Genomic DNA, 18549 nt, shown 5'->3' on the forward strand with positions numbered 1-18549 from the left:
AGACGCCTTTGACTCTGCTGCCAGAAGAATGAACTATTATAGTTTTTATCACAGATCGATTTAAACAGAATCATCCCGTCAACTTCTTCTGTTGCACAACTTTTTTGCCGCTGTGTTCTCGCCACGTCGACCAAAATCTGTCAATATTTGACGAGAAGAACGTTGATGCTCCGACCTCTACCCACGTTAGATTGTCTTCGTCTCGTGGCTCCATAGTCGGACGGGAAACCCTCGGGATCGGTAACGTGTCAGATCAGTTAACGGACTCGCTCCACGTACGCGACACTGTCAAGAACTACGTGGACACTAAAATGTTGCATCACCATATGTGACTGTTAAACGTCTCATTATCATTAATGTGCCGCTCATCTGCCTCTTTAGCTTTGCCACCAGATGTGGAACCGGCTGCAGCCATTTGATCCCATTCAGCCTGAAGAGCAGCGGTGACACTTTATTTTTATTTAGTTGTTCAACTTGGTTTTTGATTTTAGCTTGAAAATTGCTCTTTTCTCCTCGGCAACTAACGTACCAAAAATTTCCGCCAACTCTCCGAGTTGTTGTTCTGATTTTAGGCAACGTTCACGTAAACGTTCCCAGTCGGGAACTACTTTTTCCGATTATCCCGACACCACATGAACGCCCGTCCTCCACGGGAGAGAAACAAATAACATTCATAAAGAGATTCACGTTGCACTCTCAATGAGTGTTCTGCTTCATCCTTCTGTCCTCTGACAGGTTTATTGTAATCAAGATGACAAGTGACCGCGGCGTGACCACGACATGACCGCGACGTGACCGCGACGTGACCGTGACCGCGACGTGACCGTGACCGCGGCGTGACCGTGACCGCGACGTGACTGTGACCGCGACGTGACCGTGACCACGACGTGACCGTGACCGCGACGTGACCACGGCGTGACCGCGGCGTGACCGCGACGTGACCGTGACCACGACGTGACCGTGACCACGGCGTGACCGCGGCGTGACCGCGACGTGGCCGCGATCGCAACGTGACCGCGACGTGGCCGCGATCGCAACGTGACCGCGACGTGACCGTGACCGCGACGTGACTGCGGCGTGACCACCACGTGACCACCACGTGACCACAACGTGACCACGGCGTGACCACCACGTGACCACCACGTGACCACCACGTGACCACGGCGTGACCGCGACGCCCGATGCTCGTTACGAGCCGCCTCTGTGTCTCGTCCTCCCCCATGGGTCCAGACTAAAGTTCATTAAAGATGATTGGTGCTGATGAAAGTGAGTGACAGCAGGGTGGTGGAACGAGGGGGAGGGGGAGGAGTCACTGTGATTCATTCACACCTCGCGTCAGCTGCAGTTTACAGACGGACCAATCATTCACACTCAAGTGCTCAGATAGTGAGCGTAAATGTTTGATGTGTGTTTGCGTATGTATAACTAACACACACCCCCTCCCCTGACAGCAGCGACGCATCAGCCTCCTGCAGCGGGAGAAGCCTGCTTGGCATTTTGTGTCGCTGTGCACGGCTGACAGGTTTAGGATAATCACTTCACGACTCCCATGAAATTTCCTAATGAGCCTTTCGTCGAATGCCAATCTGCCGCTTTACCTGCGCGACGTGCAGCTGTATGAATTTGTACAGACTCCTGTTTTTCTTTTCTCCTCTCTTGCTTTTCTCTCCTTCTTCTTTGTCTCCTGCTCACTTCGCTGGCAAATTTGACAGCTGCTGTTCTTAATTTCATCCCTGGCTATTTCCAGAGGATCCATCTGGTTCTGATGGGAGCAGCGCTCGGCACGCGCACGCACACACACACACACACACACACACACACACACATCAAATGCTTGGCAAGAAGAGTCTCTGAAGCCAAACACATTTTATAGATACAAATAGTCCACATGCACATGAAAAACACCCGGTTCACAGGAACATTGTGCCGATTTAACTCTTGACTCGTCCCCTCGACAATCAAGTCTGGTTAGAACCTTGGTCGGAACCGATGTGTGTGGAGTTTACAGCGCCGATGTTAAACAGCCCCCATCGTGATGATAATCACACGTGTTTGATGGTTAGGATTAAAAAATCAGGACGATTCTGAGCAGAGCCAGTGAGAGAGGAGAGAGGAGTCGAGCCAACGAGACCATGTTGTCAAGGTCATGTTGCTTGCAACATCGCTGCTCGTCATAATGGAGCTTCTGAAATGGGGAGGAATGACTCGAGTGACTGTGCAACGTGTCGTCAAAGCTTTTATCCGTGTAAATCCTGTAGCTCAGCTTTGGTTGGAGGAAGCATCAAATATTGATAAATGCTGCTGCGGTGAAACAAGCAGAGTGGCAAGAGTTTGACCTCGCATGCAAACTCCTACTTCTGTTTGTAATTAATAGACTCTGCGTGTAAGTTGCTTGGTGCACAGTTCCCCGTACTGTACCTGTGAGCTCTGGGTTTATAACGGCCGCCCCCTCAGTGGACACGATGAGCTGAACGCTGCAGCAAGTGGATTTGATGGTCGGCATCGACTTGAGTACGTCTCCCTGAACAGGAGCCAATTATCGTCTGCAAGGCGTTGCTCTCCGTGCTCATATCCGAGTGTCTCTCCTCTCTGGTGGCAGAAAGACAAGAAGCGCCGGCCAATTACCCTGAGTGATTTTTCTATTTGTGCTCCGCAAAAGAATAAGAGCTTTTCTTTTTCTTTCCCGACGTGTTTTCTCTTAATGTTGTGCCACGGGCAGTTTACTTTCAGTCCGCTTCCAAGTACGGATTATTCCTGCTTGAAATAACTGTTTGTTTTCTGTGTGCTGGCGGAGTTGTCCTCCTCTCACCCTGCAACAGACACTTTTTTATTTTTTATTATTTCCTCTGTAGGTTGTGATGCTTTCATCTCCGAGGGGTGAACGACAGCTATAATCCTATTGATCCGGAAAACTGATCCCTCCTAATCCCGTAACATGAAAGTTGGGCATTGTGCAGCGCGGCACAAGTGGAGCGGAGCCGGCAGCGGCGGCTTTATCAATTCTTATCCCGGCGCCGTCAGTGCTCATCTCAAAGAGCATGCTTCAGTGACGCAGAAGCGTCCAGGACGGCACCTCCAGTGGCAACGTGAATCTCTTTATGAATGTGTTATTTGTTTCTCTCCCGTGGAGGACGGGCGCGTCTTTTTGAACGCGGCGTTGAGCGTGGACTCTGCAGACACAGAGCAGAGGACCAAAGAGAATCTTCAGGTGAGCCTCAGGGATGGAGTCGGGCCCACTCTGCTTCTCTTCCTGCCTCCAACTCTCTTTGCCTTCCTGGAGTTTTGCTCCTGTTTTGCCCCTCGCTCTTATTCCTCCGTCCCGTCTCTCTCACCTCTGATCTTTACCTTCCTTTCCGCCTGCCGCCCGCTGTTTCTCCCTTGAGGCCTGCGCCAGGTACAGCTGTGCGTCCGCGACGGTAAAAGCATGTGACAGGACCCTGCCACGGCCGACTCTCGCCCCCCCGCAGTTAATGACACCTGGCGGCATCCCTCCGTGCACATTGCGGCGGCCGCCGGGCTGAGCGCCGGCTGAGTCAGCGGTAAAAACGTGGCACTTCGGCAGCACTGCTGGTGCAAGGTAGAGTGGAGGTGACATCAGCGACTCTGGATGACACTGTTCTGGCAGCCTGCGCCTCCCACGCTCTGTCACTGTCATCCACTTCCACAGCGCTGCCAGGCAGCGGGAGCGAGCGGGAATATGGGAGATAAGCCGGTCGCACGTCTGAGGAGGAATATTCTGTCTTGAAGTGTCAGCTCCTGTTTGTTCACAGAGTGATTTGTTTCAGCCGGAAAGGGATTTTCACGTCTAAAAATGTTTATTCAATCGTTTTTTATGGCAGTAAATTTGTGTATCGACCTTTTGTAGAAGACCTATAAAGGGAAAAAATATTGGAGTGCCCCAGCAGGCAGAAATCTTCCAAGTCACGCGCAGCGTTTCATCATCTCGGCAGCCGACTGTGGAGCCGGGAGTCGTCGAGTGCACTCGTGAGGGTTAGGGAATCACGCGTGGCTCTTTGATTCGGAGGCTGAGTGTGACCACGCTGCGTCGACAGGAGCTCGCCTCACTTAAACGTCTGCAGGAGTGAAAGCCCCTCGCTCTCTGCACCGATTCATTTTCACCGCACGAGTCCAAAAGAAAAAAAAGGCCTTTCCAATGTCAGGATGATGGTACTTTGCACGAGTCGTCCTATGAAATGATAACAGTAATTATCGCAGTATAATTTTCATCAATAGCAATATAAGTATAGTTAGTGTTTCGCTGTAGTAAAGAGGTGTGACGCAGGTTTGCATTTAAAGTTCTAGTCAAAAAGAGGAGTTTAAAGCCTTTCACAAAAAAAAGTCTTAAACTTATGTGTGGTATTTATCGTGATAATTATCGATATGGACTTTTAAGGTAAAAGAAAATTTGATTACCTTTCTGGCCGTTTCACACCTGCCCCACCTCACAAGCACCAGTCAAGGATGTATTTCAACTCATCCTTACTCCAGTCATAATCTCTGAGCACGTGACGATTAACGTACACTGGTCACGTGGTGTAAACAGGAAGTAGATTGTCTCCTCTGCAGTCGGTTGCTTAGTAACACAGAAAATCCTCTGAAGGAGGAACCGTGATGGTGAAAAGTCAACGACGAGGTGGAACGGCCCCTGACAGGAAGTGTTGGCGACGCTTTGCCTTCACCGCTGGTCTTGGAGTCGTGACTGATCAGAGCCAATCAGAGAAGATAAATGCGGGCGACTGCGTCAATGAGTTTTCACACTGAAACTGCTAGAAACGATTACAAACTTCTCCAATTTAGACGCTCGGAACCCTCAGGTGTAAATCCTTAGTGTAGCACAATGTTACTAGACTCTCGTGTGTTATCAGGTCAGATCGTGATCTCATCGGGAGAAAAAGCAATTTAGTCTCGCCGGGGTTTGGGTCGACTCTCAGAACTTCCAGTTCCTACACACATCTGAAGCCATCGACTCCCTGTAATGGTTTTACTGAAACAGAAGCGATGACTTGACTGGGATTGGACTGAACAAATGTCTCTGGACTCTGAGGTTCCTACGGCAACCGGCTGCCTCCTTTTGTTTGCCAAGGTGTGAATCACAGTCGTGCAGCGCTCGGAGGACACGTGAGTGGTGATGGGATAATCGCAGTCAACCGGGAAGCTGTTCTTTTTGAATGTTGAACAAAGAATGTTCACGGAACAACTTACCCTGTCAAGAGTCGGCCGCTGGTAAAAATGAACAATTATTTTTTCTTGATTGATTAATCGTCAGTCACAACACGGAGCAGAAGAGGCAGATTCATAAAACTATTGATGATTTTACTGCTGCAAACTACAGTCGGGTATTTTCTCTATCCTTTGTTGGAAAGTTTTCTTTTTATCCTCACGGGTGAGATTTTCTCTTTGACCTTTGGCTGTTTGGGGGCTCAAAACAAAAACTGGTTTATTGCGAGGGACTGACGGAGGAGTGGCAGCGTCTTCAGGGGGGTTTACTGGGACTGGACAACAGACGAGGAGCTGAGGACCTGAGGCGCAGACAAACATGGGACACTGGAGCTCGGCCGGAGCGTCAGCACCACACGGGCAGACTGAAGACGGGATCTTCGACGGGACTTCAGGTCGAGGGGAAAACTATGAAGGCGGGGCTAAAAAACCTAACCGTGCATCATGTGCCTGTTACACGAGAGCCCCGCAATGTCTCATTCCGAACACTTTGTCCTCGCCCGCAACATTAACCTCCACCAGTTGGCCCCGCGGCAGACGAGGGAGCCAATCAATTTGCTCGCTTTGTCAACCTCCAGTGCCTCCTCCCTCCTGAGACTGTGGGGACACAATGAAACAAACACCCTGCACACACACACACACACACACACACACACACACATTTATATATATATAGTGTCTGAACACGCAGTATATAAACAATAGTTTCTTCCCTGCGAGGAAGCTGATAAGGTCGATGGCCGTAACAAATTGTCTCTGTGTCGCGGCGTCTCTTTGTGGCACAGAGGTAATTGGGATCTACTTTGTGAGTCTATTGCCATACGTGGGTTTTACTTGGCACTAGCTCTTTAATAAGGCTTTAATAAGCCTTCAAAATTGCCATTACAATGTGTTAACTTGATTTGCTCATCCCTCTCCTCCTCCCTGGAAGCGTCCTCCTGCAGCTCACCACGTTCCTCCTTCACCATCATTACCAGCGAGGAGACTGCGGCTTTGATTGAATATGTGATAGCACGAGGGGTGGACGTTCTGCGGAGTGACAAGCAGCTCGGAGTGCGTGGTGTAAATAACCAGATTAAATCAGGGTTAGGGATCGAAGCGACTCCCTGCGGGCTGGAATTGATCGGCCGTTTCAGCGCCGTCAGTCTGATAAATAAACAGAAAAAGGAGACGAATGATGGGCTGAACTATTTGTTGCCGCAGGAACCTGATCAATGCTGCAGGATCAACCTTGTTGTTCCCCGTGAGAAAACAAAATCACTGGGCGCGAGGACGAGAGAGCCCGGAGACGAGGTCCGGTGGGACGAGGAGGCGAGTGGGAACTCTTAGAACTCGGACAGCCTCCCCGGCAGAGAGCAGAGGGAGGATGATGGGGAGAAGAAGAGAGAGGGGAGAGATCAAAGGTTCACTCCATCAAGGGCTTGTCTCTGCCTTCTTCTTTTGACTGGGGCGAAGAGGTGGAGGCATCAATGATGATGATGAACCTTCTTTCACCTGTCGCTCCGTCCGTACGTTCGCCACAACAGTATTTTCCATATGGACAAACATCCTCCATATTCTGTATATTTTTCAAGTGCACTCTGCTTCAAAGCTGCATGCATTTGTAATGTCACATGCTCGGCTGAAAAGAAGCGCATGAATAATTTTCTGCTTCATGCAGTCGTTCAACAATGATGTAATCCAGAGATGCAACGTGGCCGCGATGACCTACAGCTGCTGTGCGCCGCGTTGGGAAACGGTGGCATTCGAACAAATTGTGGTGTGTGGTGTCAAATTCGTTGGGACTTGCCTTTTGGGGGAAAAGTGACAGCGTCTCACCACTTGAGTTCCTGCAGTACCTCCACATCAGCCCACGACTGAAGGGGGTTCACAGTTTGTTTGTTTTCTCATTCACGTGTCACATGCAATATATCAGAAGCCAAACATCTTGTTTTTACAAAACCTGAAGAAGAAGAAGAAGAAGAAGAAGAGTACCTCTGCACTCAGCCTTCTAAATGACAATAATTGGGCCTTGGTCCAATTACGAGTCAGATGGAGATTTTTGTTATTTTTCATCATTTTCTGTTGCATGGTGGGAAACCGGTGGGTGGCTATTCCCCTGCTCAAAGCAGCGTGTTTAGTACAATGATGATGACACACTCCCGCGTCGGAGACGAGCCTGGAGAGCGTATCACTCCTGATCTTCAAGAACTGGAAGGTTGCATCGGCAATCTGGGGAGATGTGACCCAATTCTCCCTCCCGAGTGCAGCTGCTCTCTCGGCACTGACGGCAGGAGGACGGAGGACGGAGAGGAGGAGGAAGGAGTGCTCACTGTAGCATGACACGCAGGGTGTGTCATTTTCTACAGTGACTCTCTGAAGAGGGCTAACTTAACCACCCAGTGGATAGAAGATGTGTCCATGTCAATGCAAATACTGCAGATGGATTTTGAGCGAAGGTCGTCTCTCGTGTTAATCTCTGTTCCATATTTCTTCTCAGACGGGAATAAAAGGATTACAGGATATATTTCTTTCAACCTCACTGACTACAGTTCGACAGCACAGGACGCATTTTAACACGAGTCACTAATCGACGTGATGAAAGTGTCAGTCAAAAGGTTTTGGAACCTTCTATTATTAATTTCAGCCGCTGTTAAATCTTTGACTTTTCTACAATTGTCTCTCAAAGACGATCTCCTGTCCTCGTTTCACTGTCGTCAGCGGACATTTACCTCTGGTGAGAACTGCCCAGAGTCTTCCACACCTAAATCTCTGAGTTAAAGAACATAATTGACAGGCTCTCGGATCCTAATGGGAATCTTAATTAGGGCTTTACCAACGGCATGCGCCTTGGAAAGGCCAACTGTTTGAGTCTATAGAGAGAGAGACGAGTGTACGAGTGTGGACTGCTGCAGGTGCATTATTAGAGTCGGCCGGGTCGCGGCCATTTACAATTAGATCTTGGTCATTTCCATTTAAATTAAAAGGCTCAAGAAAGTCATCTTCCAAATGCACTATCCATATCACCATGTTCTTTATGCATAGACCGTATGTTAAGATGGACGTAGACTCCTGGTCTGGAGCGTGTCTGAAGCCTGTATTCTCTGTACTGACCAGCAGGGGGCGACTCCCCTGAATGTTTCTACAGAAGTCTATGAGAAAACGACTTGTCACTTGATTTATGGCGTCAGTAAACATTTTCCTGAGGAGTTTATGGTTCAATCACTAGTTTCAAGTCTTCTTCAATACAGCACAATGTCCCTGAAAGGAAAAGAGCAGGTATTTGTTTGAAGCTGATAGTATTTCATACGCAGTTGTGGTTTGACAGAAACCCACGTGATTCAGAGATTCAAGCTGAATCCAGTGAGCAGGGGAGCGAAATGTGACCTTGACTTTCACTTCCCACGGCACAAAGAGCTCAGAGTGTCTCTGGAGCGTGAAGCACCTGAGGAAGGATTGAAATATCCTCCCCCCCATATCCTCCCCCAACATCATTTCCGTATGTGCCGCCTGTCTGACGGGAAGTCTTACCGACGCCTTGAAGCTGAAAGTTAATTATCTCATCCTGACAGTATCAGTCTCGAGCCCTCAGACGACACAAAGACGTGCGCTCCATCGTGACAACCCCCCTCCGCCCCTCGGATGGCAGCAGCGACATGTCATCGGCTCATCGGGATCGTTGAGGGCGTCGATAGGACGTCGAGACGGAGGCTGATCAACGAGCCCCCGATGAAATCATTACAGTAGTTTCTCTGTAACGTGGTCGTCATCTCTCCTAAAGCCCTTTTCACTGGTTTCCTAATGAATTTTCTGTGTGAATCACGTCTGCTGTAATCACCATGTCTCCATTAAGACGGAGAGAATCGTGAGTGGCGGCTCGCCCTGAAAGGTCAGAGGAACCCCGCGGTACGAGCGGATCAGTGGATTCAGCTGAAGCCTTTATCTCCCCAGAAAAGTCCGCTATAATGAGTTTGACCTCTCCGACCTACAATTATGATACTCCGACTGAACGTCATGATTGAAGTTTAACAAAAAATGCAGTGCGTTTTTCAGTCCTATTGAAATATGACACAGGCTTTCAGGACTTATTCGCTGTTTGTCTTTGAGGTTCCAGGATTGTTTCATTCAATCTGTTTGTTGGGATCTGATCCAGTTAAGTCTTTGTTCAGACTTGTTATGAACTGGTTTGGACTCGTATTTCAGTTGTTTGGCCTTTCCACAATCGGAATACTTGTAAAATTAGTACAAAGAACTTTGTTGTTGTGTCGGTACACACAGGTACGACTGCTTTGTAAGGAGGACGACATCACACGCACACCATCATTTCTTCTGTTTATTTTTCATTTCATGAGTTTGTTACGACTCAAATAGTTTCATTATGATAAAGTGGCAAAATAATAACAAGATTTTTTATGATTCCGCCTAAATTATCCTCTAAATACGTGAATTAAAAAGGAACTTCAGTGAAATATTAGCGTTCATGGCTCAAAGAAACAATAACAATTACACAGCTAAAATTATTATTAGAAGAAGAAAAAAACCATTTGCAAATCACATTTTTATGGCTCTTATGGAAATTTCCGCGGCGAGCTCTCGCAGACGAACGACACCCGGAGTCCATTCGGAGGGAACAACAAGCTCGTTGCTCACCACGGCCTCCGGAATGTTTTCTGCGATGCAGAAACTGAACATAATTCTGTTTCCCCGAGGGCAAGAGAGATACAAACTGTAATGACTGCTGGCAGCACAAACTAAAGGTGCATTTGCTTTCCCTTTCATTATTCCTTGTTGTTGAATAATCAAGACCTATTGATATTTCTGGGCCTCCCACCGTAATGACGGCAATAATTCATAATGTGCTGATCGGCGTGGTGGCGGGGGGGTAATGAATTCCAAAATGGCACAATCCTTTTCCAGCATCAGAAATATTATGTTAATGAGGAACAGAGAGAATTGGAGGCCGAGTCTTGTCTGTAATGCAATGTAATAGTATTTCTGTCTGTGGAAGGTGATAACTCATCAGCTGCCTCCTCACAGATGTGTTTGCTGTCACCCGTGTGTTTGCGTGGTCGTCCTTCCTCCTCCTCCTGAGAGACATCTTGGTGCATGAGCGGCCTGGTTAATGGAGGCCTGTGATAACTCCGGCGCCGGGCTGACAGCTCGCCGTATCTCTGATCTGGTTGCTGACCTAATGCCGCGGCCCGAGACGTGCCACTCAAGTCCGAGGGGCAGGTCGGTCCTGCCAATTACCCAGAGTGCACTGCTCCCTGCCTGTTCTGTGACAGGACTGTATCCTGAGTTTGACGCGGCGTTTCCTTCCTCTTCAGCTCGATGGCAGAGTGATGGACACGCCGTCGTGGTCTGTGCTTTTATTCGCCGTTCTCATTCCAACTGTGTTTCTTAAGCTTGCGACAGCAGAGTGTTCCCAAGGATTTTAGTTTCTGTTCAACAACAACAACAATTCGTCAGTTTATTGATTTGTCAATTGCTAAATTAACTATGTTTGTCATTTTTCGAGCAGAAATACCAAAGATTCTCGGGTTTCAGATTTAGGTTGTCGGTTGGACAAAACCAGTCGCATGAAGATGTCGCCTCTCATCAGATTTTCAGCTTTTCAATATTGGATGGTTTGCATAAACATTCACTCTCCTCCAAAAAAAGTGTTATTGTTTTTGGGACTGGAAACCTTACTTGCAAGAAATCCTGGGGAAATATCATTTGAATATTTCATCTCCTCTCCCCCATCATGTGGTTTTGCTTCTCTTGTTTTTCTTCTGTTGTTTAATTCTGTGTCAACTTCCTGCGGTAACAACTCTGTAGGTCGGACTTAAATATAGTTCCGGTGTTTCCGGACGCTGGTCCGAGGAACCTGTCACATCTGTTATTTCGTTCGGACCCGTTTCCCCTCGTCGTCGGCCCGTCGCTCCGAGTTCATACGTACGAAGAAACACATAGATGATTCTTCCAGTCTCTTTAATTGAAATATTTTCTCTTGGCCACATTTTGATTGAACTCGTGTTATCTGCGACCTCAAGGTGTAACCGAGGACCAGAAGCTGTGTTGACATTCGCCACGGAAGCTTATTAATCAAGTGGAGAAAAAAAGCAACTCAATTTGGTATGAGAGAATTTTCATTTGACCTTTTCGGGGGACGTACTGTAAGTGGGTCTTTGAATGATAAGTCCTCATAAAAGAGCCTTCCCTGCCTGCTCGTTGCCGTAGTTAGCAGACGGCGGCGGCAGCATACTGATGAGCTATGGCCTGATTACAGTTAAAACGTCCACTAATGGTCCGTGTCAAGACACGTTGGAGTGGAGCGCCGCCGCGACGCCGTTTGCACCAAGGAGACGAAATGTAAATTCAACGCAGATCCATTGTTTTTCTCTTCTGACAGAATGGGTTCAATGTTCAACTCCAGTAAATTATGATTCATTTATTCATGTAATGAGATGCTTTTTTAATTTTTTCTTACAGATTCAAAACGACATCGCAGCCTCAGTGAAACATGTTTATTTCAACATTAACCCTCCTGCATGTGTCACATTTTCTGACTCGGCTCTGTCTTTTTCCTTTCTCTTGCAGATGGTATGAAGAGACAGAGCCCATATTGCATTGGACAAGAGCCGGCTGTGTCAGGTATGCTATGCTACACCGACCTCGGCTTCCTGTCTATTTGTCAAATCGCTGCTCGGTCAGCGATGGAGCCCATTTCTGCTTTTAAAAGGCCTTTTTCACACCAAGGTAGACAGGACGGTCGTGTATTTCACGGAGCTTTCTCTGCCGAGACAGAAGGCTTGAATAAAAGTTATTGTTGCCTCTGAGGTTCACTGCTTCGATCTCGCCGCTTAATGAAGCAGAGGCTTTATCGCCCTGGCAGGCGTTCCCCGTCTCCCGTGTTCCCTCTGTCATCAAAGGGGATTACGACATTATTTATTGAAGAGAAAAATGTGGCGCATCCCAGTTTTCTCCTGTCGGGTTCCTTCTCCCAAGTCTTTGTTGTGAGGCAGAACAATAATCATGCGCGGTATACACATGCTTCGACCTCAGACAGATGCGATGCAGCAGTATGAGCAGTTCTATCCATCAATCCACAATCAATCTCCTGTAACGGCCGAGTGCAACCTGTTGTTTTAGAGGTTTAGGCCAGGCAGCTGGATCAATGGTGTTCACGCGTCACTTCTTTCCTCTGTCGTCCTCGATGGAAGAAAACTCACATGTAACGTAGATGCTGTCGTATTTCATGTTGTTTCCGAATGAGCGCTAGCTCATGGTATAACAACGTTTAAATTGGATGCTGCTGCCATGACAACGAGGGCTGCAAATGGCTCCTGCACGCCACAAGGGGAAGTGAAAAAGTGTAACTGGATGGTAGATACTGAATTAAGGCTCTAATGCTTTCAGTTTTAGATTTTTAAGAAATGAACTGTGTCATTTGGGGTTATTTGGTGTGTATATATATATATATAAATATGTATGTTTTTGAATTCTTCCTGCACACGGTGGACGTCAGCAGAACGGTTGTCTGTGCTGACGGGCTGTTTCCAGAATGTCCCGTCTGAGACGACGCCCACACTGAGCTGGTTCCGTCTCCCTCTGCGTTTCACTTCTTCCAGAACGGAGATTCTCCTGACTCGTAAAGCGTCTGCGTGGTCCGAGAGCTGACTCGGCCTCCAGTCGCCTCTGAACTTCCTCCGATTGTTTTAACAATACGGTAAAAATACGACACCTCGATTATGAAAAGGAGGATTTTATCACCGCACCTCGGCAGCTTAGGAATAATCACAGGTCATCGTTTGGTTTGCACGAGTCGTTCAGCTGTCTGCTAAATGTGTGAATGAGAACCATATCATGCATTTGGCTTTTACAGTATCCACTTTTTTAAAAGACTTTTACAGACAGTGCCTCGGGAAGCTTTGCAAATTACAGAATGAGCGCTGTCACAACATTAAATACTTGTGACTGATGCCGCAGAGAAAACATCAGTAAGATCAGTGGAAACATGATGAAGTATTAAAGGAGCATTCTGTGAAAACAGAAATGTCATTTCTAATTCAACTGAGTCTTCTGAGGATTGGACAATGAAAGTAAAATAGTGGAGGAGCCAAAATGCTCAGGACCAGGTCCTTGATTCAGCAATAATCTCTTCTCAAGCCCAAAACAAATAACTTGTGACTTATTAAATGATACGTTATTTAATAGAGTACATCTTTAAATCATTGAGCAGCTTTTTGTTTCCTTTCTCCCCTGTGTCGTCCCTCCTCCTCCTCCTCCTCCGTGAGTCTGCCGTCGCCCACAGAGACGAGCGGTTAGCGTACATATGTCAGACGCTCCGTGAATGCATATGTGCTCGGCGCCACAGGCGGCGAGTCTGCGGAAAGGTCACCGCTCACCGGGAGTAAACGAAGGAAATCGCAGCCTTTTCTCTTCCCCTCGCCAGGCGTCGGCGACTGCTGCTCACTCCCACTCACCTAATCACCACTTAGCATGCCAAATTAATACGTGAATCATGTTGGTGATCTGCTTAAAATTACCATTTTTCCTGCCAAGAAGAGTATTTCAACATGATGTCGTGTTCAATGGTGATATTCAAACCTGCAATCACACAGAAAAGGACAGTTTCTGTACAAATCAACAGATTTTCGGTCTCATCTTTTTCTTTTTTTGGCCTTTACTTGTTTTCCACAATTTGCATCGTGCAATATGAACATAAAAATCTGAATGCATGGCTGATTCGTGCTCAACCTCATGGTTGAAATGTTCAGGCCTGGATGTGTGGGCGGGGCCTCGGGGGCGGAGCTGGCGCTTCTTCTGAACTGTGTGAATCTGAGCGAAGTCTGTTTTTCTGTGGCACTTTGTCCAGGACTTTCACTCCGGAGGATCAGATTATAATTTTTTTCCCTCTCTTATCTGGTTAGCGAGAGAGGAACTACAGAGAGACGCTGATGAATTGTATCCAGTTCACTTGAGTAGTTTTAGTGAAGTAGCTCTGTGACACATATATAGAGATATTAGTCAGAAATATGCAAAGATGAATATTAACGTTCTTTATGATGCTTTGAGAGTCTTCGTCCTGCTAATTACTGTGTTTACAAGGGTCCCGTGCAAACAGTGTTGATTCTAGACTCAGCTTCAGTTCACTCCTGTCGATATCTGTACCAACTTTAAAATATTGCTCTTGATTTCATCATAGTTCTGCATATGAAATGGACTCATTGCTCACCCAGCTCAAGTGTTAGCCCTAATTTAACAGTACAAGCTAGAGACCCGGCTGCAGGCGCTATTTGCATAGCTTCATCATAATTTATCAAAGACACCTCAGCAGGAGCTTTATCATGTTCCAAGAGCCATTCCTCCATCCTTTTTTATTTCTCCCATGAATACATTACGCCAAAGCGCCTCATACATCTCGCCCGGCTGTCCTCGCCATCCAGCCCGTCCTCAAACGCAGGGTGCACTTTGTCACGCGTGGCTCAGCGGCCAACCACAATGAGGTATCGGCCGATGGCAGTGAGTTACTCCAGCACAAAGCTTAATACAGACGTGAAGGAAGCCTCCAACGTCTGTGTCCCTTGGTCATTAGTCGATTTCGCCAATCAATCACGGTTGAATTATCGCAGGGCATTAGCGACGTAAACCCCCCAATGTCTTTGGGGGTGGAATCCATTTTGGAGCAGCGCGGAGGTGAAGAGCTGACGAGTGTGAACGCTACTTAATGACTTTGATCGTCAATGAAAACAGTAATTCATCCCCGGCGATAGAAGAGTTGATTGTACTTCGCCCATAAAACAAATCTCATGTGGATCAATACCTCAACAATGGCAGCGTCTGTGGTTACAGATTTACACCAACACACACACACACACATATTGAAGACGCAATCATAAAACTATTATGCTTTTTTATTACATGGCTGAGTCGCTCACTGACTGGCATTGTTTGATATTATTCTATTTGTGAATGTGAAAGTGTCCTCGGATCAATGAAGTGGGTCTTTTATGAGCTTCCCAAACGTCACAGTGGGAACGGGGCAATCTCACAAGATTAAATGAATCTGTGTTAAACACTAACGCCTCGCCGCTGAGGAAGCGCCTCGCAGGTCGTCTTCGGCCACGTGCGTGTTGATTTATAATAAGCGCTCTGCGGGATGAAAGGGTGATTTATTCAAGCCCACGTTGTTTGTCTCGGCTGACTCGTCCCCGCAGGACCTCACCCCCTCTGCTGATGTACGAGACCTGAAATCATATCTGCGATCGACCGGGCTGAAGGTCACGCCGGGGTCGCGTAGTAAAATGCAAATCAGGCCTTCGCTGAACTTGTGGATGGGCGGCGGTCGCAGCTTCAGGACGGATCTGATGGCGTCAGCGAAACCCAGTGTAACGTCCTGGTACGTCCACTGCATTAATACGTGTGCATCAATATCCCAGTGTCACAGCTCAGGTGATGATATGCAGTTATGCCCTTGATGTAAGAATTAACATATAAAGTTTGATCTGAAATTTAAATTCTCCTCACGATTTGTTTGAGGAAATTTCTGTCATGAGACGCATAGTTGGGTCCGACCTGGCAACCATTGGTGTCCCGCCCATATGTACAGTCGACCAATCAGAGGTCAGTGTCAGCCGTCATCATTTATCTTTGTCAGTAGTTGAGAACATGTCCTGTCTTTCTGCTTTGTCCTCTCGCTGTTCCACAAATCAAAATCAGTCCTCACAAATATAAAGTGGTATCTAACATTATTATTATTATTATTATCTGGCTAAAAATCATGCAGCGTGAAGTCGGAGGCGTATCCTGGAATCTAACCATGATCCCTTCCAGTTTGTAAGGATAATATCTGTGAGAGAGAAGCAGTAAACAGTGTTTACAGTCTTTGAACCTGGCGGAGCACAGAGCAGTGTTTAGTTTTCTCTTCTTCTTCCTCTTGTGGTGATGAGTTCTGTTTGAGCAGAGGACTCTGCCGCTGCTCTCTGCCAGAGTCTGAGCATCATTTGACAAATGTAAGATCCATTTGGAGTGAAGGTCACTGGCTGCTGTTGTTTTGGAAGCGGTGGAGTGAATCCTCCTCGCTCCCCGACTTGTATTTCACTCTGTGGCTAATTTAAAGTTGTTTGGCTGACGCATCCTCGTGAAGTCAATAAGCTGCAGATTTAACCGCTTGTGCTCTTGTCGGTTCGCAGTCCTGCTCCTGTGTCCAGCCTCGGGTCCACACTCCGAAGTTTAACCACGGCTAACAGACATTATACTCCGGTGAACGACTGATGGTTTGACAGTAAATGGACAATATTTACATTGCACCAATCAAAGCGCTTTGCAGGACAAAGACACATTCCCATGTTTTCTACGCGTTTCGTACACTGGGGGAGGAGCCGTCAGAGGCAATGTGGGGTTAAGTGTCTCGCCCAAGGACACATCGGCATGCGGACTAGGGGAAGCTGGGATCGAACCACCGACCTTCGGGTTAGTGGACGACCGACTTGAGTGATCTCATGGCAAGGTTTTGTCACATTTGTATTTCTGATCGCAGGCTGTCACTCACCTTCAAACTGGAAAAGGACAAAGGTCGTCATTTTCCATTGGGCAATCCCTCCATCGATCCATCGTGTCACATTAATATAATGAATGACATCGTAATGATTTTATGTCGCACGTTTATACCTTGGCGGCGAACAGCTGTGAAGACCTTTAAATGTGACAGTTTGAGCACAACTCAGCGATGTGGCTCCAGTGGTCAAGTGGTCAAACCATCAATTTTGTCTAATACCACGACAGCTACTAATCAAATTGACTTTAAATTGATTATTGATCGCCTCGGTCCCTAAAGGGCCATTCCTATCCATTCCATTGATCACCTGGCGGTTACTGCCCTTGAAATCTGCTGCTGACGTTATCTGTGAATACGTGTCATCATGACAGAGTCAGACAGCCACTGAAGTCTGGACCTTCTCTGAATCGGGCCGGAGGGGGATGTACTGTTACGGAACCTTTCTCCCTGTCCTGCCTCCTGCTGCTCTGCACAGAATGACCCATTTTCCAGGAAATGTCCTTTTCCCCCACAATGCCAGAGTGGGAGGTTCACGGCCTGTTGTGAATTCGCCCGACAATCTCCTGCTGCGTTCGGCACGTGTGACCCGCAAATGTGCGTTGAACATTCCACCTTCAGCGAGCGTCTGTCTGTACTCTGCACCCTCGGTAAATCTCCTCTGCCCACATTTGGGCTTTGACCATTTACCTCCCGCTTCTCTTGACGCTTCCCACTTCCTGGACGTGTGCGAGCAGCACGCCGCGTTTTCTTGAAGAGTGCGTTTGATGTGAAGAAAATGAGTGCGTGGACTTTTGAGTCTTTCCGCTTTTGTGTATTCAATGAGCGACTGCATAAGCTTAACCGTGCATGACTTTGATAAAGCTGAACTCCGTGTAGATGAATAGCCCCCCACACACACACACACACACACACACACTGACAGTCTTTTATCCACTGCAGTGCCTTTACTCCAGTGTGGGGCCTTGGACTTGTGGCACAATAGTGTTTTGATGCCGTATAAAATTATCACCAGGTTCAAAAAGCTGAATTTTCCACGGCCATTTATCATGTCTGCCTTTATCAACTAGGTCATTTTTCTTTTTCCTTCCCCCCCCACCCTGCTGTTTGAAAACTGGTGGAGGAGAGAAAGTACAAAGGCGTCAGGAGAATGGAGGAGAGAGAAAACGAGGTAGAAGACCAAGAGAATGACAAAGAAAGGAAAAGTGCAGCAGATTGTGTGTGTGTGTGTGTGTGTGTGTGTGTGTGTGTGTGTGTGTGTGTGTGTGTGTGTGTGTGTGTGTGTGTGTGTGTGTGTGTGTGTGTGTGTGTGTGTGTGTGTGTGTGTGTGTGTGCGTGCGTGCGTGCGTGCGTGCGTGCGTGCGTGCGTGCGTGCGTGCGTGCGTGACTTTCCCCACAGCGCTCGTCTTGAGAGTTTCCAGCTCCACCGCTCCGTCTCGGTAAACATGTTGACGTTTGCTTCTTTACATTTTTCGGAACATTTCTGTCTTGCTGCGTTCGACTGAAGTGGGAACTACTGAAGAAAACGTCTAGAACTGTGGAAGTTCAGCTCCAAACTGTTTCTCTGGACGTAAGCACTCCGCCTCACAGGCCTGCTCATCCGTGGGAGTGGAGGCTTCTGGAGCATCTGTGGTGGCTCGGAGTGGGCTGCAGCACGCAGAGGACTTTGTGTTGGTGGTGCGTTATGTAAAAGTAATTGTCGGGCTAATTTCAGCGTAAAGGGGCGGAGCTGTGAGCATGTGCACACACACACACACACACACACACACTTATCTTTGTAAGCCACAGAGAATTCAGTGCAGACAGGAAATAGA

The 18549-nt window shown here is 47.6% G+C and overlaps 1 protein-coding gene across 2 annotated transcripts in view; it reads left to right on the top strand.

Moving 5' to 3' along the window:
* Positions 1-18549, top strand: part of LOC118310643 (beta-1,3-galactosyltransferase 1-like) — a 61515-nt gene that overhangs the window by 18695 nt on the left and 24271 nt on the right. For both annotated transcript variants that reach the window (XM_035633761.2, XM_035633752.2), the window contains one exon: positions 11779-11832. The gene's annotated coding sequence lies outside the window, so the exon portion shown is untranslated. The remainder of the gene's footprint in view (positions 1-11778; positions 11833-18549) is intronic.

This window comes from Scophthalmus maximus, chromosome 1 (genome assembly GCF_022379125.1).
Source record: "Scophthalmus maximus strain ysfricsl-2021 chromosome 1, ASM2237912v1, whole genome shotgun sequence".
Classification (NCBI taxonomy): Eukaryota; Metazoa; Chordata; class Actinopteri; order Pleuronectiformes; family Scophthalmidae; genus Scophthalmus; species Scophthalmus maximus.